At 49.0% G+C, this 23,540-nt stretch overlaps 1 long non-coding RNA gene across 1 annotated transcript in view; it reads left to right on the top strand.

The window, feature by feature from the left end:
* The first annotated feature begins 4,881 nt into the window (after positions 1-4,881).
* Positions 4,882-23,540, top strand: part of LOC120999887 — a 22,420-nt gene continuing 3,761 nt past the window's right edge. Inside the window, exons 1-2 of the long non-coding RNA XR_005778665.1 lie at positions 4,882-4,895; positions 8,046-8,051. This is a non-coding gene — a long non-coding RNA (uncharacterized LOC120999887). The remainder of the gene's footprint in view (positions 4,896-8,045; positions 8,052-23,540) is intronic.

The following is a 23,540-nucleotide window of genomic DNA, read 5'->3' as shown; positions in this document are numbered from 1 at the left end:
GATTGTCACTCAGTGTTGCTTCCTAAGTGGACAGTTTGATTTCACAGAAGTGTGATTGACTTGGAGTTACATTGTGTTGTTTAAGTGTTCCCTTTATTTTTTTGAGCAGTGTATATAGGACCCCAGATAGCTACTATGTAACACCTCTTAGTTAGGCCTAATGCACTCGACCGTTGTGTGTTTTGCGGCCATTAATATAACTGCCTATTCTTGTCCGCAAAACAAGCTGCGCCTAGGCCATGTGGCCTATAAACGCAACACCATTGGTCTAGAAAAAGGCAACATCACCAGTGCGCCATAGCCTCTTAAAACAGCTGAATGGCAGGGGGGCCAAGAGTCAGACCCCCACCGAACAGATATTGATGACCTAACCCAGTGTTTTCCAACCTTTTTTGTGCAAAGGCACACTTTTTTCATGAAAAAAATCACGAGGCACACCACCACTTTTTTGACTTAGCTATAAGTTCAGCAACGTGATAGCTAGCTTTAAGAGCTCTTTCATTTACCTTTGTGGTTTTTCTCATGAAAGTTGCCTGTTTCTCCGTGTTTTCACGCAGGCGAACAAAATAGTCCGCATTCTTGTTTTGAAGCGAAGGGTGTTTCGTTTGGAGATGGCGTTTAAGTTTACTTGGGACCATAGCACTGTTAGATAGCTTTTCACCACACACCAAGCACAGTGGAGTTGGTTTCTTTGCATCTCCGGTGAAAGTAAATCCAAATGAAATATAGCTTTCGCTATATTGCCTTGTGCCAGAGAATTTGCTTGAGCTAACCATCTTTGCTTTCTTTTGATCCCCACTCATACTTGGGCTCTCATCTGGCTCCGAATTTTGTTCAGGGTCCAGTTCTTTCCTTTTCAAAAACTTGTCCATCACTGTATCTGCTCCTGTCTCACTGTCACTCAGTACTTACTGTGCTTGTCTCCTCCAGATAGCCGCTGTCCGTCACACCTAAGGCGCTCTTCTCCATCCAGATCCATCAATCAGCGCTCTTCTGCTCATGTCTCCTCCAGATCCATCACTCAACGCTCCTCTGCGCTGCGATGCGATAATCAGATCCATCGGCGCTCTTCTGCGCATCAGATCCATCAATCAGCACTCTTCTGCTCATGTCTCCTCCAGATCCATCACTCAGCGCTCCTCTGCGCTGCGACGCGATAATCAGATCCATCGGCGCTCTTCTGCGCATCGGTGATCTACTGCGATGTCTCCTCCTGTCAGACTGTAACAGGACAGTGACACCGGAGCTATATAGTCCGTAACATGCGGCTTCAGCTCACAAATAGACCAAATTGGAATTTTTCCCCACGGCACACCAGACAATATCGCACGGCACACTAGTGTGCCGCGGCACAGTGGTTGAAAAACACTGACCTAACCAATAGTAGTAAGTGGTAATACCTTTTGTCTCATCTTGGGTTTTCTATTTCGACGGCATGAAATGATATTCCCTTCAGCCGCGGTAAGCTGGACAGGGTTTTGAGAGAAGCAACAATGTTTAGGGCACCTTTTCTAGCCCCTTCCTCATACTACGGAGGTGAGCAGTGTTATCCTAAAGAGGGCTTCTCAGTCACTCAGGTAGACGCCGAATCCAGCTGTTGCTTCGTCAGATGACCATTAGACCTGAGCCGCCTGTGTGCTGGTCCGTGTCCACAGCTCCCAGGGATTCCACACCTGCTGCTTCATCGCTCGCCTATCGCCACAGGACTTTGAACTGGTCGAGATGTCATGACTTATGCGTGAATTGGATTTAAAGGGCTTCTGTCACCCCCCCATTGTGCAATTTTCATTAGCCGACATTAGCTATTTGCTAATGTCAGCTGAGTGCAATCATACAGGTGTACTGAGTGAAGCATCAGCGATAATCGGCAGTCTTCTCTTCCGGGTGTAGTGTGATGTAATTGGCGCAGGCGAACTGAGGAAGGAGCTGGCAAGCGCGCGTCCTTCACTCAGTACGCCTGCGCCGATTGAGGAATGTTACGGCACAGGCGCGGGAATTCAGCAGCAGACGGGGCCAACGGGAGGAGGAGAGCGCTCGCTGGCCCTGTCTATCAAGAGGAGATGGGGCGTGTCTAGATGCGGCGGCTACCAGCAAGTACACGCCCAACTTGATGGTAGTGAAGAAATTTGCATATGATAAAAGTATGATTTTTACAAGAAATAAGCCACAGACAAAGGTAGGACATGTATGATTGCACTCAGCAAATAGCTAATGTCGGCTAATGAAATTGCACAATGGGGGGTGACAGAAGCCCTTTAAGTGAGGGAGAGGTGCGCAGAGTCAGGCTCACTCTCTCTCTTCCCGGATTACATCTTGCTCCAGTGGCAGGACAGAAGTCGAGACGGTTGGAGATGGGCTGGGCGCAGTGGTTGACCAGGGCATCTTTCGTGTCTTGCCGTGCTCTTAGCGTACCACATCGCTTGCAGATACTGCCTTCATGACCGTTGGCGCTATTTAGTAGCGCTCATCCGCTTACTCCGCCAGACTGTCTCCACATGCTCGGGATAGACAAATCCCCCTGTTACCGAAGGTCAATGACCCGACGGCTTCTCTCAACCTGGTTTAGCCAGCCTGTCGAAGTTGTTGCCCGGGGTGTGGCCGCTGCGCATGTTACAGCTGCTAGGAGCCACAGGTGAGAGCTGAGTGTCAGGTGGGGACCAAAAGGTGTACAAGCTGCCCTGAAAAGAGCACGACATGCCCTCCACCAGAGGTACTACCCCTCCCCAGACACCCCAACCTAAGAATAGGCTATCAATATCAAAATCAATTAAGAGCCAGTTTGCATCAAAACATATTTTAAAGGGGTGCGTTTACAGGGCCCGATGCAGGGCCACAATGTGTTTCAAATGACAATAAAGAGAGTTGATTGTTGTTTGTTTAAAGGGCCATTACACAGGCCAATGGAAAGTGCATGGGGGACAAACAATCGTTACTATGATTATTAAAGGGGTTGGCCCATCTGGGACTTTGATGGCTTATCGCTAGGATATGCCATCAATGTCAGATAAGTGCAGGTCTCACCTATGGGACCCACACCTATCTAGAGAATGGGTTCCCCCAAGGTGAAGAATGGGCCACGCATGCACAGAGTGCTTTTCGTTCATCCCTATGGGATTGCCAGAACTCCTATAGCGGTAAACTAAAGATTGCTGTGCATGTGCAGCTGCTTTTTGTTCACTTTGAGGATCCCGCTCTGGAGATAGATGCCAGTCCCACCTCTGGGACCCACTCCTATCTGACATTGATGGCATATCTTAGCAATATATCAATGTCCTTGATGGTAATACCCTTTATTGAACATTATGTCTACAGCACTACAGCACATGCTCTGCTTACATGGGAAGATGTGTTGCCAACCAGCAAGCATTTTTATGTGTGCGTAAAAGATAAGCTAAGGCTACTTTCACACTGGCGTTTTGGCTTTCCGTTTGTGAGATCAGTCATGGGCTCTCGCAGGCGGTCCAAAACGGATCAGTTTTGCCCTAATGCATTCTGAATGGAAAAGGATCCGCTCAGAATGCATCAGTTTGTCTCCGTTCAGCCACCATTCCGCTTTGATGTCCGTCTGACGAAACTGAGCCAAACGGATCCGTTCTGACACACAATGTAAGGCCTCATGTACACGACCGTATTTTTTTGCGGTCCGCAAAAACGGGTTCCGTTTTTCCGTGATCCGTGACCGTTTTTTCGTCCGTGGGTCTTCCTTGATTTTTGGAGGATCCACGGACATGAAAAAAAAGTCGTTTTGGTGTCCGCCTGGCCGTGCGGAGCCAAACGGATCCATCCTGAATTACAATGCAAGTCAATGGGGACGGATCCGTTTGACATTGACACAATATGGTGCAATTGCAAACGGATCCGTCCCCCATTGACTTTCAATGTAAAGTCAGGAGTTAATATACCATAAGATTGGAGTTTTCTCCAATCCGATGGTATATTTTAACTTGAAGCGTCCCCATCACCATGGGAACGCCTCTATGTTAGAATATACCGTCGGATTTGAGTTACATCGTGAAACTCAAATCCGACAGTATATTCTAACACAGAGGCGTTCCCATGGTGATGGGGACGCTTCAGGTTAGAATATACTAAAATAACTGTGTACATGACTGCCCCCTGCTGCCTGGCAGGTGCTGCCAGGCAGCAGGGGGCCCCCCTCCCTCCCCTGTAGTTAACACATTGGTGGCCAGTGGGCCCCCCTCCCTCCCCTGTAGTTAACTCGTTGGTGGCCAGTAGGCCCCCCTCCCTCCCCTGTAGTTAACTCGTTGGTGGCCAGTGGGCCCTCTCCCCTCCCTCCCCCTCCTAATTAAAATCTCCCCCCCTATCCTTGGTGGCAGCGGAGAGTACCGATCGGAGTCCCAGTTTAATCGCTGGGGCTCCGATCGGTAACCATGGCAACCAGGACGCTACTGCTGTCCCGGTTGCCATGGTTACTTAGCAATTTGTAGAACCATTATACTTACCTGCGAGCTGCGATCTCTGCGTCCGGCCGGGAGCTCCTCCTACTGGTAAGTGACAGGTCTGTGCGGCGCATTGCTTAATGACCTGTCACTTACCAGTAGGAGGAGCTCCCGGCCGGACGCAGAGATCGCAGCTCGCAGGTAAGTATAATGGTTCTACAAATTGCTAAGTAACCATGGCAACCGGGACAGCAGTAGCGTCCTGGTTGCCATGGTTACCGATCGGAGCCCCAGCGATTAAACTGGGGCTCCGATCGGTACTCTCCGCTGCCACCAATGATAGGGGGGGAGATTTTAATTAGGAGGGGGAGGGAGGGGAGAGGGCCCACTGGCCACCAACGAGTTAACTACAGGGGAGGGAGGGGGGCCCACTGGCCACCAGCGAGTTAACTACAGGGGAGGGAGGGGGGGGATGGCCGCACTGGCCACCAATGTGTTAACTACAGGGGGCAGGGGGCAGTCATGTACACAGTTCTTTTAGTATATTCTAACCTGAAGCGTCCCCATCACTATGGGAACGCCTCTGTGTTAGAATATACTGTCGGATATGAGTTTTCACGAAGTGAAAACTCATCTCTGAAAAAGCTTTTATGCAGACGGATCTTCGGATCCGTCCGTATAAAAAGTAACCTACGGCCACGGATCACGGACACGGATGCCAATCTTGTGTGCATCAGTGTTCTTTCACGGACCCATTGACTTGAATGGGTCCGTGAACCGTTGTCCGTCAAAAAAATAGGACAGGTCATATTTTTTTGACGGACAGGATACACGGATCACGGTCTCGGCTGCAAAACGGTGCATTTTCCGATTTTTCCACGGACCTATTGAAAGTCAATGGGTCCGCGAAAAAAATACGGAAAACGGCACAACGGCCACGGATGCACACAACGGTCATGTGCAGGAGGCCTAAGTCAATGGGGACGGATCCGTTTTCACTGACACAATAGAAAACGGATCCGTCCTCCATTGACTTTTAATGGTGTTCAGGACGGATCCGTCTTGGCTATGTTAAAGATAATACAAACGGATCCGTTCTGAACGGATGCAGACGGTCCTATTATCTGAACGGATCCGTCTGTGCAGATCCATGATGGATCCACAACAAACGCGAGTGTGAAAGTAGCCTTACCAACAAGCTAAGGTCAATGATTAAAGGTTTATTCCAGCTTTTTAGAACTTTTTTAATTCTCCCCCCTCCGCACTGGACCTGTGAAGTCATGCTTATCTGCTCCCCTCTGCGCGGTCCACCGCTCTCTTAGCTGCGCCCTGGTTCTCGCATGTTAACTGCCGGTGGGGATGGGGGTCACATGCACCACTGCAGCCAATGACTGGCCCAAGTGGCACATGACCCAGTCACATGGCCCTTAGAGGATATTCCATGGAAACTGTCAGAAATCCAAGTCTGACCCTCAGGTTACTGTCGCGGTTTTACATTTTGAATGTCACAAGACCACCTAGGGATTTAACTCCATAAGTGATATGTCCCTTCTTGGCATAGTTTGGAAATTTGCACGATACTGCCCTCGGCTATTTCTGGTAGTCGCATAGAGAATAATTGGAGCGGCAGGGGCGCGTGCTTGACCTACTGCTCCATCAGGATGTGGGTATTGGACCCTTAATCTCGGGATTGGAGGGGGTCAGACCCCCCCCACTGAGAAGTTAGTTATAACCTATAATAGGAGATCTAGGAGATAACTTAATGTTGACAGAACACCCCTTTAAGTGCACCCCAAGCCACTTTGTGCAACCTTTCTCCTCCTGCTTCCTCTTTGAGCGCCTCTGTCTTGTTCTGAATTGAAGGGATCAGGTGAGATGACTATGCAGGAACCTGTCACAGGAGGCTCCAGCACAAGAAGCCGGAGGGGCAAAGGTGGACCTGCTCTTGGTGCACGTAACTGCTCATTTTCATTCAGATTAAAATTAGTTTTTCTCCAGAAAGAAGAAACTAAGTGAAAAGATACTGTATGAGTACATTCAACTGAACTAGCCCAACAAGGCATTGTGTCTGGTGTAAGAGTGAATCTCCTGTTACCTCCAGATTCTTACAAAAGAATTCCTTCTCTCGTAGGGCTTCGTGCATATAAGGTGTCATTGTTATCCACAGCAGCCAATCAGATTTGGTTTGCCTTATTGTTTTAGGGCAGATGAAAGAAGTGATCTGATTGGTTGCTTTGTTTATTTTAACAGTTCCTATGTATGAAGCTCAAATTTATTGCGCTGCCTGTAGTTCATTGTAATTGGCTCCTATAATTCTCTAGGGTTAGGGCTGTACTGGCTGCCCTGCAAGGCTCGGTTTACACTTTTCTAACATAGCAAAATGTATGCCCCTGTATGACATACTGTACCACTGGGAATGTTGCCTATGGACTTTAACTGCAACAAACTAAAAGTATTTATAAGGTAAAATGTATTTCCCTGTATTATAATAGCATAGTAGACTCTTCCTTCTCACTGCACTGTGCTGCCCTCTGCTGGTGGAAATATGATAACTAGCACAACAGGTGCGTCTCAATAAGGCTACATGCACACGAACGTTGTTTGTTTCCGTGCCCGTTCCGTTTTTTTTTGTGGCTAGGATGCGGACCCATTTATTTCAATGGGTCCGCCAAAAATGCGGACAGCACACTTTGTGCTGTCCGCATCAGTGTGTCCGTTCTGTAGCCCCGCCAAAAAATAAAATAGAACATGCCCTATTCTTGTCCGTTTTAGGCATTGTTACAATGGATCCGCAAAAAAAACAAAAAACTGATGGCATACGGATGTCATCAGTTTTTTTTTTTTTTCCGGACCGCAAAACACATACGGTCGTGTGCATGTAGCCTAAATTAGAATATCATCAGTAATTCAATTCGAAAAGTGAAACTTATATAGATTCATTACACACAGGGTGATCTACCTCAAGCGCTTATTTCTTTTAATTTTTGAGGATTATGGATTACAGCTAATGCAACTGAATTAGGCCTCTTGCACATGGCCGTTGTACTTCCGTGGCCGTATTGCGGGCCGCATACAGCGGCTCAGCAATACACGGGGCACCGGCCGTGTGCATTCCGCATCACGGAAGTGAATAGGTCCGAAAATGCGGAACAGAAGCACGGAATGGAACCCAACGGAAGCACTACAGAGTGTTTCCGGGGGGTTCCGATCTGTGCTTCTGGTCTGCAAAAAAATAGAACTTGTTCTATCTTTTTGCAGAACGGACAAATCACGGACCCATTCAAGTCGAATGGGTTTGGATCCGTTCTGGCCGCCAATGCACGGAATGGAACCACAACGGCCGTGTGCAGGAGGCCTTACTGAAATAATTTAACTTTCCATGATATTCTAATTTATGGAGATGCACCTGTATGTCATTGACATTACTAGTTTTCCTATACAGCAGCTCGAGTTTCGGGGGTCTTCCTGCTGGTTGGAATACTCATGACTTTTTTTTAACATGTTTAGCAAATTATTTTGAAGCACAGCAGCCATAGAATAGTAACATTTATCATCCTTGTAATTTGGCAAATATATAAGTATGTGTAAGGTGAGTATTTTTCTTTCTGTAGACTGCAAGTGGTAGTGTTAGCATGTGATCGCAAGAGAGGGGTCTTTGCACCGAGTATGATCAACTCTACCAGGCGGTATGCTGCATCAATATTTGATCGGCAGGTGTCAGATTCCCAGCACCCCCACCGATCAAGTGAATGGGAACAGCAATGCAATACCTATGGACGGGCACTACACAGTGTGCAGAGTTCTGGTGCCACAAGTAGTAGAAGCAACTGATCGCGGGAGTGCTGGAAGTCAGATCACCATTGATCTGATAGTACCCATACCAAGGATAGGTTTTCAGTAAGTCAGTCATTTATTTTTTTAAGGCCTATTGCACACGACTGTATGGCTTTTTCATCCGTGTGCATTCCGTTTTTTAAACGCAACATCTGGCCCCTAATAGAACAGTACTATACTTGTCCATTATGCTGACAATAATAGGACATGTTCTATCTTTGAACAGAAAAGCAGTGTGGGGGGGGGTTAGCTCTTCTCCGGGGGTCATTCACACAAACATCTGTTTCAGGTCCAAACCTCGCTTAATTTGGCACCTCAGCAAAACAAACATAAATAATACAAAATAAACACCTGCCTGGCTGGGATCTAACTAAACATAACCTGACTCGCCTAAAAGCACCGTTCACACACAGTCATGACATGCAGAATTCCCAGCCCAATGTCCATCAGCCTCCTGGTTGTACAGAGCACCGTTCACACACGGTCTAAAGTCCAGTGCCTTTATGGGGGAGTGTGGCCCAGTAGTCCTCCCAACTCCGGCCTTGTGACCATCCATCACTATTCACATTGCCCCATATCCCCCCCCCCCCCCCCCCCGTGTTCAACCCTGTGGGGGTGAACACATGTACCAAACGGATGCTTGTGATAGGGCATCCGCATTAACCTGCCATCTTCCAGCTCAACATTCCCCCTGGAAGATGTGGCCAGCATCACAGGCTTCCCTTTATTCTGCCAGATCCAAGACAACAGCGCTTGGTTGGTCACCCTCATGATCTTATTACAGAGCTGACAAGGCCTCTGGGATTTTCTTGCCCATCTCATGAGCAGGTACTGTCTTTTTATATTTCCTGGCTTCTGCACAGGCCCCTCACGTCCTTTCTTGGACTGCGGCAACTCTTGACTGAACTGGTCCCAGTAATGGCTGTGTCCCGACAGTTTCTCTTTTGCCTTGTGGGGCTCCTTCAGCAGAGCAGGTTTCTTATGACCTTCGGGTTTGGGACCAGCTTCAGAGTCTTCTGCGTCTTCAGTGGCTTTTCCCACTTCAGCAGTCGCTCCTTCCGCCCTAACCTTGGTCTCTGGAACATCCAAGGATTTCTCCCATTTCAAGACCTCGGCCTTAGCTTCTTCAGCCTCTGTTTCTTTGGCATCTCCATTCACTTTATTAGCCTTTTCATCCTTCACGGACATGGCATCCTATCCTTGCCTTCTCAACTCCTCCTCCTCTTTCTCATCAAGGTTGGAGGCACTAGTGACATCGGAATCTTCACCAGACTCGTCGCCTTCTGGCAATCCCTGCAGAGGTTCCCCCCCGCAGATTGTTCCCAATCGTTTAGGCTCTAGGAGAGCCAACTCACAGAAGTAGACAGGATCCGCATACTGGTCGCTCATCTCCTCGTATTCCTTCCCCAGCAGGCTGCTGGCTACTTGGACGGCTTTGCAGGCGGAGGAGACTTCTTTCGGGACCAGGTCCTGGCTACCCCCCTGCCATGTGTCTCTTGGCCTCTGCATTCACATCAGCCCCATCAACGGGCTCAGCAGAAAGATCTTCCATCTTCTCCGCCTCAGTCGGCACCACGGCGCCACCATCTCCAAACCCATTCTTAATAGGCTCTGGCTTAGACGTCTTCAACTCATAGACGTTCTTCCCGACATCATCTTTTGTGCTCATTAGATCTTCCATCCCTGCTCTGAGTTGCTTGTTCAGCCTCTCATTCATCTCGCTCCTCAAGCGCTTCAAGGGATCGAGCCAAGGAGAGGGCCTCCTGTTCCAGATGCTCTTCACTCTGCTCTGCTGCAGCCAATGTATGAGTATCACCATTCTCTTTTGGCCGCCCTGTGGGGGTTCCACCCAGGGTCCTTTTAAGCACTTTGTGTCTACTGCAGTCTTCGGTGACTCTGTGAAGACAGCTAGTCCCTTCTCTATCATATCTAGGGACCGTGGGGAGAGAGAAAAATCTTCAGGATTGCAGCTGTACTGACGTGTCAGGTCATCTACCCCTGCCCGGGTATGGGTCTCAGACACTAGGCTGCCGTCTCCTCACTCAGCTCTCATCACGTCAGGTATAACTGTGGTCTGGTCGCTACTAGTGACCGCCTGAATTTTGCAATACCTTTACCTGGTCGCTTCCCTCTCGGAGTGGCTAATGGTCACAGCACATACATCGCCTATGTCACTCGTGTCATTATTAACGCTGACCTCTATGGGCACTGACGAGTTAATCCCTACCTGGGATATTACTTTTATTGACCATAAAACACTGTGGAGACTGCATGTCCACCTCTGGTACGTGTGATGCACCCTCTAGGACTGCTACCCTTTCTTGCACGTTCACCAGAGTAGGATTGCTCCACTCAGTGCTCACAACATTTATCTGCACCCTTCACATGTTTTCCACCCGGGGGCGCTATTCCCCTGACCACCTCCTACAACGGAAAATGCATGTCACCATCACATATTTCACCTGTCATCACCTTTTCATTATGCCTTTCCGCAAACTTGGCACAATCGCTTTGCACCTTATCAGCACCATTGCTTTCAATAGGCAATATTCTTTCCCCATGGCGGTCAATGTGCAGCTCCCTTTAGACCTTCATTTAAACAGGTAAGCACAGGTTCTGCAAGAGTTTTGTCACTATCTGCAGAAGTGTCTACCTTACCCCACAACAACGAAACAATATCACAGCCCAACATCACGTCATATAGGAACATATTTGTAACAACAGGTCCACAATACCAAGTTTTCATTGGAGACTCCCCCTCAGTGAGAACCACCTGCACTTGGCTCAGGCTCTCCTTCAGGTGCCTGGTTCACATTATAGGTCACACCACTTTCATCTATCTTGCACCCAAGCTCACTAACCATAGAACCCCGTGGAGACTGCTTATCTGCACCTAGTACATGTGGTACACCTTCTAGCATTGCCTCATTTTCAATCAACATCCCTACCACATATACAATTAAACCAGCACGGGTAGCTTTTTTCCAGATCACAGCCTGCAAAGGAAAAGGGGTGTTATTATCACTTAATTTACATAACATAACTTCACATTTTCATTAGGCAATGCAGATAACTTGGCACCATTGGTTCTAGTTGTCACTTCAGTCCCAGCTGTCACCATAGTCTCACGTCCGGTGGGAACTATCTGACAGTCCTTTTTTAATCGCATGTCTGTCCAGCATACAGTGGGGGAAATAATTATTTGACCCCTCACTGATTTTGTAAGTTTGTCCAATGACAAGTTTGTCCAAGTCTCAGAACAGTATCATTTCAATGGTAGGTTTATTGTAACAGTGGCAGATAGCACATCAAAAGGAAAATCGAAAAAATAACTTTAAATAAAAGATAGCAACTGATTTGCATTTCATTGAGTGAAATAAGTATTTGAACCCCTACCAACCATTAAGAGTTCTGGCTCCCACAGAGTGGTTAGACACTTCTACTCAATTAGTCACCCTCATTAAGGACACCTGTCTTAACTAGTCACCTGTATAAAAGACACCTGTCCACAGAATCAATCAATCAAGCAGACTCCAAACTCTCCAACATGGGAAAGACCAAAGAGCTGTCCAAGGATGTCAGAGACAAAATTGTAGACCTGCACAAGGCTGGAATGGGCTACAAAACCATTAGCAAGAAGCTGGGAGAGAAGGTGACAACTGTTGGTGCGATTGTTCGAAAATGGAAGGAGCACAAAATGAACATCAATCGACCTCGCTCTGGGGCTCCACGCAAGATCTCACCTCGTGGGGTGTCAATGGTTCTGAGAAAGGTGAAAAAGCATCCTAGAACTACACGGGAGGAGTTAGTTAATGACCTCAAATTAGCAGGGACCACAGTCACCAAGAAAACCATTGGAAACACATTACACCGCAATGGATTAAAATCCTGCAGGGCTCGCAAGGTCCCCCTGCTCAGGAAGGCACATGTGCAGGCCCGTCTGAAGTTTGCCAATGAACACCTGAATGATTCAGAGAGTGACTGGGAGAAGGTGCTGTGGTCTGATGAGACCAAAATAGAGCTCTTTGGCATTAACTCAACTCGCTGTGTTTGGAGGAAGAAAAATGCTGCCTATGACCCCCAAAACACCGTCCCCACCGTCAAGCATGGGGGTGGAAACATTTTGCTTTGGGGGTGTTTTTCTGCTAAGGGCACAGGACAACTTATTCGCATAAACGGGAAAATGGACGGAGCCATGTATCGTGAAATCCTGAGCGACAACCTCCTTCCCTCTGCCAGGAAACTGAAAATGGGTCGTGGATGGGTGTTCCAGCACGACAATGACCCAAAACATACAGCAAAGGCAACAAAGGAGTGGCTCAAGAAGAAGCACATTAAGGTCATGGAGTGGCCTAGTCAGTCTCCGGACCTTAATCCAATCGAAAACCTATGGAGGGAGCTCAAGCTCAGAGTTGCACAGAGACAGCCTCGAAACCTTAGGGATTTAGAGATGATCTGCAAAGAGGAGTGGACCAACATTCCTCCTAAAATGTGCGCAAACTTGGTCATCAATTACAAGAAACGTTTGACCTCTGTGCTTGCAAACAAGGGTTTTTCCACCAAGTATTAAGTCTTTTTTTGTTAGAGGGTTCAAATACTTATTTCACTCAATGAAATGCAAATCAGTTGCTATCTTTTATTTAAAGTTATTTTTTTCGATTTTCCTTTTGATGTGCTATCTGCCACTGTTACAATAAACCTACCATTGAAATGATACTGTTCTGAGACTTTTCATTTCTTTGTCATTGGACAAACTTACAAAATCAGTGAGGGGTCAAATAATTATTTCCCCCACTGTATGTATCACTATACCAGTCTTAGTTTTCAGTATTGTGCTACCCCTTACCCGGACTAGCATAGGGTCTCTAACTTTCACAACCCCAAGCCTAGCCTTGGTCATGGGCATTTTGGGCCGCACAATATCCTTCTCCCCTGCGGATTCCCACGAGGGAGCAACCGCAACAGGCTTACCCGCCTGTTCAGACGCTGTGGTTTCCACAGAGACACATCCCCTTATGACAGTTCCTTGCCTCTGGGACTTGCCACCTGCCGGCCCAGCAGGTAGCAACTGTCGTCGGCGTACTGTCCCGGGGTCTGCCAGCCCAATAATTACAGGAACATTCTTACCGCCTGACATCGCGGATTCTGCAGTCTCTGGAGATGGATATCCCAAGATCATCTCTCCCAAGATCTCCAGCCTTCTCTGGGTTCCTGGTACCACGACCACCTGCAGACTCCTTACTGAAATCGTTGTCACCGGAAACCACATGGCCTGGAGTTCAGACCTCTCCCGGACGGTCACTCCAGGCACACCCTTTAGGACCTTTGTACACAATCACAGGAAACATAGGCACTCCTGAGAGCCGCACCGCTCTCCCCCTCTTTGTCTTTCCGGCGGTTGCCCTGGGCAACGGCATAGATCCACTTTTCCTCGGGAAATCCAGGGACACCACCGACACCTTGGACGTTTACAAAGGGTCCATACAGTGTCGGAGAATTGATCTCGCGGGCCCACTGCAATTGAGCCCTCAACGCCTCACACTCTACATCAAAGCACGCCATTTCACTGGGGCCCCAACCCAGCTCCTTGGCCAGGTTTTCTTGCCGTTTGATATGCTGCCACCGTATGGCATATTCCGTCATGAAAGTCACTTTAACAGACATTTCAGCAGCCAAGTCCGCTTAGCCAGAGACTCCCAAAAAAAACTATTTTTTTTTTTCCAGTCAGTCTCTCTCACCAGGCTTCTGGCCCTTTAACACAGCGACTCCTTTGCAACCCAGCAAAAAAAAAAATGTCCAGAACAGCACGAGCAGCACCTGCTCTTTTCAGTGATGCCTTCTTTCAGCAGGGACACCTGCCCGCATCCGACACCAATTGTGGGGAGTCATTCACACAAGTATCTTCGCCAGACACCAAGTTTCAGGTCCAAACATCGCTTTAATTTGGCACCTCAGCAAAACAAACATAAATGATACAAAATAAACACCTGCCCGGCTGGGCTCTAACTAAACATAACATAACCTGACTCACCTAAAGCACCGTTCACACACAGTCATGACATGCGGCTTTCCCAGCCCAATGTCCATCAGCCTCCTGGCTGTACAGAGCACCGTTCACGCACGGTCTAAAGTCCAGTGCCTTTATGGGGGAGTGTGGCCCAGTAGTCCTCCCAACTCCAGCCTTGTGACCACTTGCGCCCAAGCGTCACTGAGTCCCCCAACAATCCGGCTAGCACCTAGCCCCGTGGCCCCACAGCCAGCCCAGCTGAGACCACTCTTCCAAAGCCTACAGCAGGGCTGTTTCACAAAAAACTCTGTTTCCTTCCCCAGACTGGGAGCCACACCCAAGTCCGCCCAGTCGCCCACCCTCAAGCCACACCCACGCACAGCCCTACCTATATATCGCGCCCATACCTCTTACATCCAGTGACGTCTCCTTTGATGTACAGTAGATGTTCTCTTTCTTCATCCTCTGCATTCAGACCGGACCACCATGATGATTTCTTTCAGCCATCTCTCATCTCTGCAGAGTTACACAGACAGACATCTTAGTTTCCTACCCCCAGTCAGCCCCCATCAGACCTCAGATCAGCCCAAAGACCCCCATCAGACCCCCAGCCAGCCCCCATCAGACCTCAGATCAGCCCAGACACACATCAGACCTTCAGTCAGCCCCCATTATACCTCAGATCAGCCCAAAGACCCCCACTCAGCCCCCATGCCCATCAGACCTCAGATCAGCCTAAAGACCCCCCATCAGCCACCAGATCAATCATCAGCTGAAAGACCCCTCAGATCAGCATCAGCCCAGGCCCCAAAAGACTCCAATCCCATCAATAAATTCAGCCCCCCCCCCCCCCCAACAGGGCTGGTCATCGCAGGCCAGGGCCCCCACTGCTCGGCCAGCTCAAACCCCCCCCCCCCCCCGGTCATCTGCCAGGGCCAGGGGGGGCCCCTCACTATTCCAGTCAGTGCGGCTTTTCCTTACTTACTGGCTGCTGCGGCGCTGCACTAGGAAGTGAACTGTGCTGTCTCCTCGGCTCGGCGGTCCTGCTCTCAGTCTCTCTCCCGTCCGCAGGAGTTCACAGGTCTCGCGGGATTGACGCCGACGCCGTGCTCACTCCTGCTGGGGCCCGGCGCTGACGGCTGACCACAAGAGAGAGTAGTGCACGCACAGCTGCAGGGGCCAGGGGTCCGCAGGCGGCCGGGCCCCCTGGGGTGCCGAGCCCGGTCGCAACTGTGACCCCTATATTTACGCCACTGGGTGGTAGCAGTGGAAAAGGAGGAGTCAGCCGAGGAGGAGACAGAGGATGGAGTAGGAGGAGAAGAAAAGGCAGGCCTGCATGCAATCCTTGGCGGTAACACCAAATCCACATCGGAGCCACGGGTTACATGCTTGACAGCCGTCAGAAGGTTCACCCAGTGGGCAGTAAACGTTATGTACCTTCCCTGCCCGTGTTTGCTAGACCACGTGTCTGTGGGGAGATGTATATTAGCATTGGCACAGACACTGTGTGCCAGAGATATATTCACTTGCCGCTGAACGTGGCTATATAGTTCTGGGATGCCCTTCTGGGAGAAATATTTGCTTCCAGGGACCTTCCATTGTGGTGTGCCAATGGCCACAAATTTTCTAAAGGCCTCCGAGTCCACCAGTTTATATGGCAGTAGATGGCGGGCTAGAAGTTCCACGGTCAGCCGCTGGGCAAGAGGGTTATCCGGCGTCTTTAAGGAAAGTCAATAAACAATAAAAAGTCACCTTTTCTCCTGGGTGTTAATTCAGACCCTGTTAGCAGTTCAGCCTCATAAAGTCCATAGGCAGTCCGAGTCCTCCAGCCCGGCTCAAACCACAAATCCCAGCACAGCCCTCAGTTCACAGCACACAGACTCCTGAGCTCCACTGTCAGAAGGAGGTAAATCCACACCTGGCAGTGCTGGCTGGTTTTTATGCCTGGCAGAACCCGGCCTGGAACATGGGGAGTAGTCACCCACCCAGCACTTTGACTACTCCCAGTAAGAGCCTTCCCGGATCAGCTATGACAGCTATACTAACTCTCAAGCTGTCAATTAGCATAGCAGCTTGATGTGCGATTCATTTCTTTTCTCCTTTTTTTTTTTTATATATGTATAAAGATTCTGTCCCTGGATCAGCACTCCTTCCATTCGGCCACGTGATTTGAATTGGCTAAGTATTCTGCAGTAGGGGTTAAGTTAACCTACCATGCTCTCAGTTTGAGTTCCTGAGAGGTTCAGGTAAGGTGAGCTTTGACAACTGTTCACATGGTGCGGTGCTGCACGGGGGCCACTGTTCTGTTTTTCTGGCTGTTTGGTGGGGCCCAGTGCTAAGTATGGCATAGTCTGGCAGCAGGGGTGCTGTTTGGCTGCTGGGTCCTGCCGCCGGCCGGGATGGTACCACAGCGTCGGTGGTCGCCGTGCAGCGCCGTGCCAATTTTAGGTTAGGACCCACTCATAGAGGCAACCTTGGCGTGGTGAGTGGGCTTATGCCTTTTGATCAAAATGTACACTAATGCCTCATTCAGCATGTAGCATAGGAGGCGGTTCACATGCGCTATTTAGTGCTGTCTGCAAAAGTAGCAGGGATGAGATCAAAGCATAGCAGCTGTATGTGTGATTCATTTCTTTTCTTTATATATGTCAATTAGCAATAGCTGCTGCTGACACATAAAATACCGGCTCTTACTTCACCGAGGCCAGGAACCTCGGTGACACATATCTTCCATCCACGATGATTCCAGGTACCTTCTTACAGCACCCACATGACGTCCATCGACACGTCATCATCGTCACCTTCACCACCACTGACATTTGAGATCTCGGAGTAGGCAGCAACAGCGGGGACCTCCCTCCTTGGGCTGATCTAGGTACTGTCATCAGACCGCTGGGTGGCAGCCGTTGCTACCTCCTCTTCCTCATCCGATGTCAAGAATGGCTGCGCATAGGTAAGGTCTGGGAATGGATGGGAAAATAATTCCTCTGACTCAAGTGGAGGGGCTTTGGTGGTGTATTTGGGGGTGCACACAGCAGAGAGTGAGGAGGTTGCAGATACAGAGGATGAGGAGGGCGCAAAAGCAGAAGGCTGAGTGAGCCACTCAACCAACTCTTGTGCGCCATTTGAAGTAATCGCACACACCTTTTCCAACTTCCCACTTAGGCTCCAGCCTGGTGCACCTGCCCGACCCCTACCCTCCCTGCGAAATGACCTGCCTTTTCCTCTGCCTGTCGTTTTCAAAATGACCCTGTGCCTAAGTCCCTAGAGAAGAGCAGTATTTGTGAAAACAGGTATATCGCAGGCCTCAATCAATATTTGGTAGAAACAGGTATATCGAACCCCTTAATCAGTATTTTGTGGAAGCAGGTATATCACAGGCCTCAATCAATATTTGGTGGAAGCAAGACCCCCCCTTTCATCCGCTGTAGTCCCCGTTTGTTTTGGCGCCTCATATGCTAATGAGGCAATTCGGTTCAACTAGGCGGGGACTTGAATTTGTCCTGGGCGTGGTTATCTTCTCCCTGGCTGCGAGCGCTTCCAATCAGAGCGCCCTGCTCTTAGCCAGGGAGAAAGAGCTGAAGTTTTCGCGAGATTCGCGAGAACTTGAGCTTTTACACATCCCGAGCCGTGCGCCATCTTGGAGTCCCCGGCGGAGAGCATCACAGCGGCATAGGTGGCAGCAGCAGCAGCATCCTGTGGGTAAGTATGATAAACAACCCTAGAAAATGAGCAACTTGTTCAACCTTTACTAATACTCCCCCTAGGCAAACGAGCATGACATTAGTTTTACTAATTTACCGCCCACCACCCCCTAAGGGACTCCAAGATGGCGCACGGCTCAGGATGTGTAAAAGCTCAAGTTCTCGCGAATCTTGCAAGAACTTCAGCTCTTTCTCCCTGGCTAAGAGCGGGGAGCTCTGATTGGATGAGCTCGCAGCCAGGTAGAAGATAACCACGCCCAGGACAAATTCAAATCCCCGCCTAGTTGAACAGTCTCACCTCATTAGCATATGAGGCGCCAAAACAAATGGGGACCAGAGCGGACGAAAGGGGGGGGGGGTCCTTTAAAAAAAAAAAGCGGAAAGACATCACTGGGGGCGGTACTGTAAAGTAATATAACTATTTCAATACATGTAGCCTGGTGAAAGGTCCTCTTTAATCAGTATTTTGTGGAAGCAGGTATATCGCAGGTCTCAATTAGTATTTTGTGGAAGCAGGTATATCAAACCCCTTAATCTTAATCAGTATTTTGTGGAAGCAGGTATATCGCACCCCTCAATCAATATTTGGTGGAAGCAGGTGTATCAAACCCCTTAATCAGTATTTTGTGGAATCCGATATGACACCCCTAAATTTTTTTTTTTGCCAGAACAGTTATATCACACCATCATGTTTATTTGGGGCAACAGGTATATCGTAGCCCTCAATCAGTATTTTGTGGAAGAAGGTATATCACACCCCTCAATCAGTTTTTTTGTGGCAACAGGTATATCACACTCGTTGCAATTAGTTGTTCCAATAGCGTTTGTCCCTCTATATAGCTGCGGTATCGCAGCAGAACCACACACAACTGCTGCACAATACAAATGCAATATAATATACTTTTTATGTTAGAAAGTATATTATAAGTATATCACACCCCTCAGTATATCACACATATCGATAGTACACCTATACCAGTCCTTAAAAAGACTTTTGTGGCCCTATTAGCTAGCGTATGGTGTCTCTAACAGCCTGACCCTGCTCCGCAAAGCAACCTCTCCCTACACTGGTAAAACACAGAATGTAAAATGGCTGCCAGATGGGATTCTTTTATAGGGTGGGGGTGTGTCCATATGCTGAAACATCTCAATTGGCTGTCCTGTCCCACCTGATGGATGTGTCATGGGCCAAAGTTTAGCACAATGCAAAAGAATATGGCGCCGGCGCACATCGCCATATGTTCTCATGTTCGGCGAACGCGCAAAGTTCGCCACGAAACGACCACCAGGCGAACCGCAAGGCCATTTCTAGTCTCAGTTCACTTTGGCGGTTATTTGTGTTGAAAGCGTTTAGTGGCCTATTTCAGTACAAAAAGAAAAATATATTCTCAGGTAATGTCGGTGGTTATATGTGTTGAAACCATGGCTGGGAGTCAGCAGGGTGGCATCAGTGGGAGGTCGGGAGCTAAACGTGCCCGGGGTAGACCACCTGCTTCGCAGCAGCCTACCTGCCCAGGAAGTAATGGTGCAGCGGTTCACGGAAGCAGCGGCGGTAGCAGTCAGTGCAGACTGTTGGGGGGAAAATCACCTACTCGGTGGTGTGGCAGTTTTTTGTTAAGCCGCCGGAGGTTAACATTGCCATATGTAGAATATGTGGGCAGAAGGTGAAGCGTGGCCAGGGTGCCAATGTTGGCATCACAGCCCTGCGTCAACATATGCAGTGTCACCATATGCGGTATCCTGATGCTGCTACTGCCATCTCCACACTATGTCACCTTGCCACTCTGTGATATCCTCCTGATGCTGCTGCTGCAACTGTCATCTCCACACTATGTCACCTTGCCACTCTGTGGCCTTATCCTGATGCTGCTGCTGCCGCTACCTACACACTCTGTCATTGTGCCACTCTGTGGTCTCCTCATGCTGCTGCCAACTCCAGACTTGGTCATTTTACCACTCTGTGTCCTCCTGATGCTGCCGCCACCTTCAGACTCTGTCATTGTGCCACTTTGTGGCCTCCTCATGCTGCTGCCACCTCCACAATTTTTCGTTGTCGTGCCACTCTGTGGCCTCCTGATGCTGCCGCCACCTCCAGACTCTGTCATTAGGCCACTCTATGGTCTCCTCATGCTGCTTCCACCTCACCACTATGTCATATGTCCACTCTGTAGACTCCTCATGCTGTTCCCACCCTCCCCACTTCATGACTGGGCCACTATTTTGCCTTTTAGCCTGGCTGACATCATCTTTTATTTGACCTTTCTTCTGATCTGTCAGAATGAAGGAAAAATGAGACGCACAATGGATCCTGTCTGTGTACCAGCTTTAAGGCCTGTATGGTCGCATCAGAGTTGGCTTATGATTTGGAAGCCAAAAGCAGGAGTGGGTACAAAACACAGAAGACATGCAAATATTCCATTCACGTGTCATCTCTGTTTTAGATCCATTCCTGTTTTTTTTGGGCTTTAGCAATACTGATGGATTACTGAACAAATGCTGACCGAGTGAAGGCGGATTCTCCACAGACAGGATCCGTTTTTTGTGGGTTATTGTTCTGACGGATCAGAGGAAGGGCAAAATAATCTTTGACATCAACACAAACATACTGCTGACACCCTCTCCACTCTGTCGGGGGGGCTCTACTTGTATAAGCGTTTAATAGAACAGGTTCTATAGACATCTATGTGGAATCAGCTGACGACGGTGTGAAAGGAGTGCGCTTCTTCTTGGCGCTAACCTCGATCTGTAAGGCTGAGTTCACACTTGAGTTATTTGGTCAGTTTTGGCCCTGTGACTGCCCTAATAAGTGAAGTGTGCAGTGATTCTAATTGTGACACCTGTCATCTGCATGTCATACTGACTCACAGTATTATTTCACTACCAAAGCAGACTCCCTATGCGTGTTACTGCAAGGTACAGTGTTCTACACCCCTATAAAGGCTCTCTGCAGCCAGGAAATAGCAGTTTTTTTTAACGTCATTTGCCACAAATCTATTCGGTTCGAACCAAATCTTTCCCAAAAATTTTGGAGAACTAGCAAATCGAATTTTTGAAAAATTTGCTCATCTCTAATTGTAATCACTTATATATTGTTACGGTTCCCCGTGTGGCAGTAGTGTCTAGTTGCCAGGGGAACCAGATCAGCTGGGCGGACTGAGCTTACGCCACAGCCCCGGGATAATGATGTGGTGCTCCGAGGCTTCAGAGCATCAGGACGCTCAGTTAGCAGCTCTACCTGGCGTGTAGGGACGCACTTATCTGACATCCCCCATTATCGAACTAGAAATGTATCAGCGGCTACTTTTCACTTTGCGAATGTACAAGGAGGAGGCACCTCTTATTCTTTAGCCCAAGGAGTTAAGCCAGTTAGAGCTCCAACCAGAGAAAAAACTACTCATCTGGGAAAAAAGCACTCTTAGGCCTCATGCACACGACCGTTGTGTGCATCCGTGGCCGTTGTTCCGTTTTCCGTGATTTTCTGCGGACCCATTGACTTTCAATGGGTCCGTTGAAAACTCGAAAAATGCACCGTTGTTCATCTGCAGCCGTGATCCGTGTTTCCTGTCCGTCAAAAAAATATGACCTGTCCTATTTTTTTGACGGACTACGGTTCACTGACCCATTCAAGTCAATGGGTCCGTGAGAAAACACTGATGCACACAAGATTGGCATACGCGTCCGTGATCCGTGGCAGTTGGCAACTTTCACACAGACGGATCGCAGATCCGACAGTATATTCTAACACAGAAGCGTTCCCATAGTGATGGGGACGCTTCAAGTTAGAATATACTACGAACTGTGTACATGACTGCCCCCTGCTGCCTGGCAGCACCCGATCTTTTACAGGGGGCTGTGATCCGCACAATTAACCCCTCAGGTGCCGCACCTAAAGGGTTAATTGTGCTTATCATAGCCCCCTGTAAGAGATTAGGTGCTGCCAGGCAGGAGGGGGCAGACCCCCTCCCTCCCCAATATTATATTCATTGGTGGCCAGTGCGGCCTCACCTCTCCCCCCCCCTAGTTAAAATCACGTTCTGAATCCCCCCATCATTGGTGGCCAGTGCGGCCTCACATCCCCCCCCAGTTAAAATCACGTTCCCCCATCATTGGTGGCAGTGGAGAGTTCCGATCTGAGTCCCAGTTTAATCGCTGGGGCTCCGATCGGTAACTAGGACGCTACTGCAGTCCTGGTTGCCATGGTTACTTAGCAATTTTTAGAAGCATTATACTTACCTGCGAGCGGGGATGTCTGTGACCGGCCGGCGCTCCTCCTACTGGTAAGTGACAGGTCTGTGCTATAAGCAATGCGCCGCACAGACCTTTCACTTACCAGTAGGAGGAGCGCCGGCCGGTCACAGACATCGCAGCTCGCAGGTAAGTATAATGGGGGGTTAATTGTGCGCATCATAGCCCCCTGTAAGAGATCGGGTGCTGCCAGGCAGCAGGGGGCAGTCATGTACACAGTTCGTAGGATATTCTAACTTGAAGCATCCCCATCACTATGGGAACACCTGTTAGAATATACTGTCGGATCTGAGTTTCACGATCTAACTCAAATCCAATGGTATATTGTAACGGTCGCGTACACACACACACAGGGAAGGGAAGTGACCACTGCGCTCCACCCTTACCCCTGCCTACTTGCCTCGCGAGTCCTAATGACAGGGGACAACTGGACGGCAATCCCTAACTTGGAATAAGTGCAGGGATGACAGACAGACAAACAACAGAACGTGAACGGACCGAGTCAATACCAGGAAAGCTACAAAGTACAAAGGGAGCAAGCAGAGAATTGTCAGGAGAAGCCGGGGTCAGAATACCAGGAGAGCAGCAAAGTACACAAGGAGCAGGCAGAGGATCATCAGGAATTCAGCAGGAGGTAAGTACGCCAGGAAAGACCAAATCACAGGTGGAACCTAAATTAACAGGCAACCTGTGGCCAGCAGGCTGCCTGTATTTATAGTGGGGAGTGAGGGTCATGTGACGTGGCCAGCGTCACATGACCGACAGACCAACCAGTCGAGCACCGAGTGATCAGCTCGGCGCTCAAGGCAGACTTAGGAGCAAGGAGCCACCCAGCTAGTAACGCTGCCCTGGGAATGAGGTCAAACACAGATCCTCATTCCCAAAGCTAAGCAACAGGTCTGCGGGTAATGGGGGACCGAGTGCACCTTCGGAACCCCGTTACATGTATTCTAACATAGAGGCGTTCCTATGGTGATGGGGACGCTTCAAGTTAAAATATACCATCGGATTGGAGAAAACTCCGATCCTATGGTATATTAACTCCTGACTTTACGTTGAAAGTCAATGGGGGACGGATCCGTTTGCAATTGCACCATATTGTGTCAACGTCAAACGGATCCGTCCATATTGACTTGCATTGTAAGTCAGGACGGATCCGTTTGGCTCCGCACGGCCAGGCGGACACCAAAACAACATTTTTTTCATGTCCGTGGATCCTCCAAAAATCAAGGAAGACCCACGAACGAAAAAACGGTCACGGACCAACGGAAAACCGTTTTGCGGACTGTAAAAAAATACTGTCGTGTGCATGAGGCCTTAAGCTGAGTTCACACGAGCGTGTCCGGATAA

The sequence above is a fragment of the Bufo bufo genome, chromosome 4 (genome assembly GCF_905171765.1).
Source record: "Bufo bufo chromosome 4, aBufBuf1.1, whole genome shotgun sequence".
Lineage (NCBI taxonomy): Eukaryota > Metazoa > Chordata > Amphibia > Anura > Bufonidae > Bufo > Bufo bufo.
This window is presented reverse-complemented; position numbering and strand designations above follow the sequence as displayed.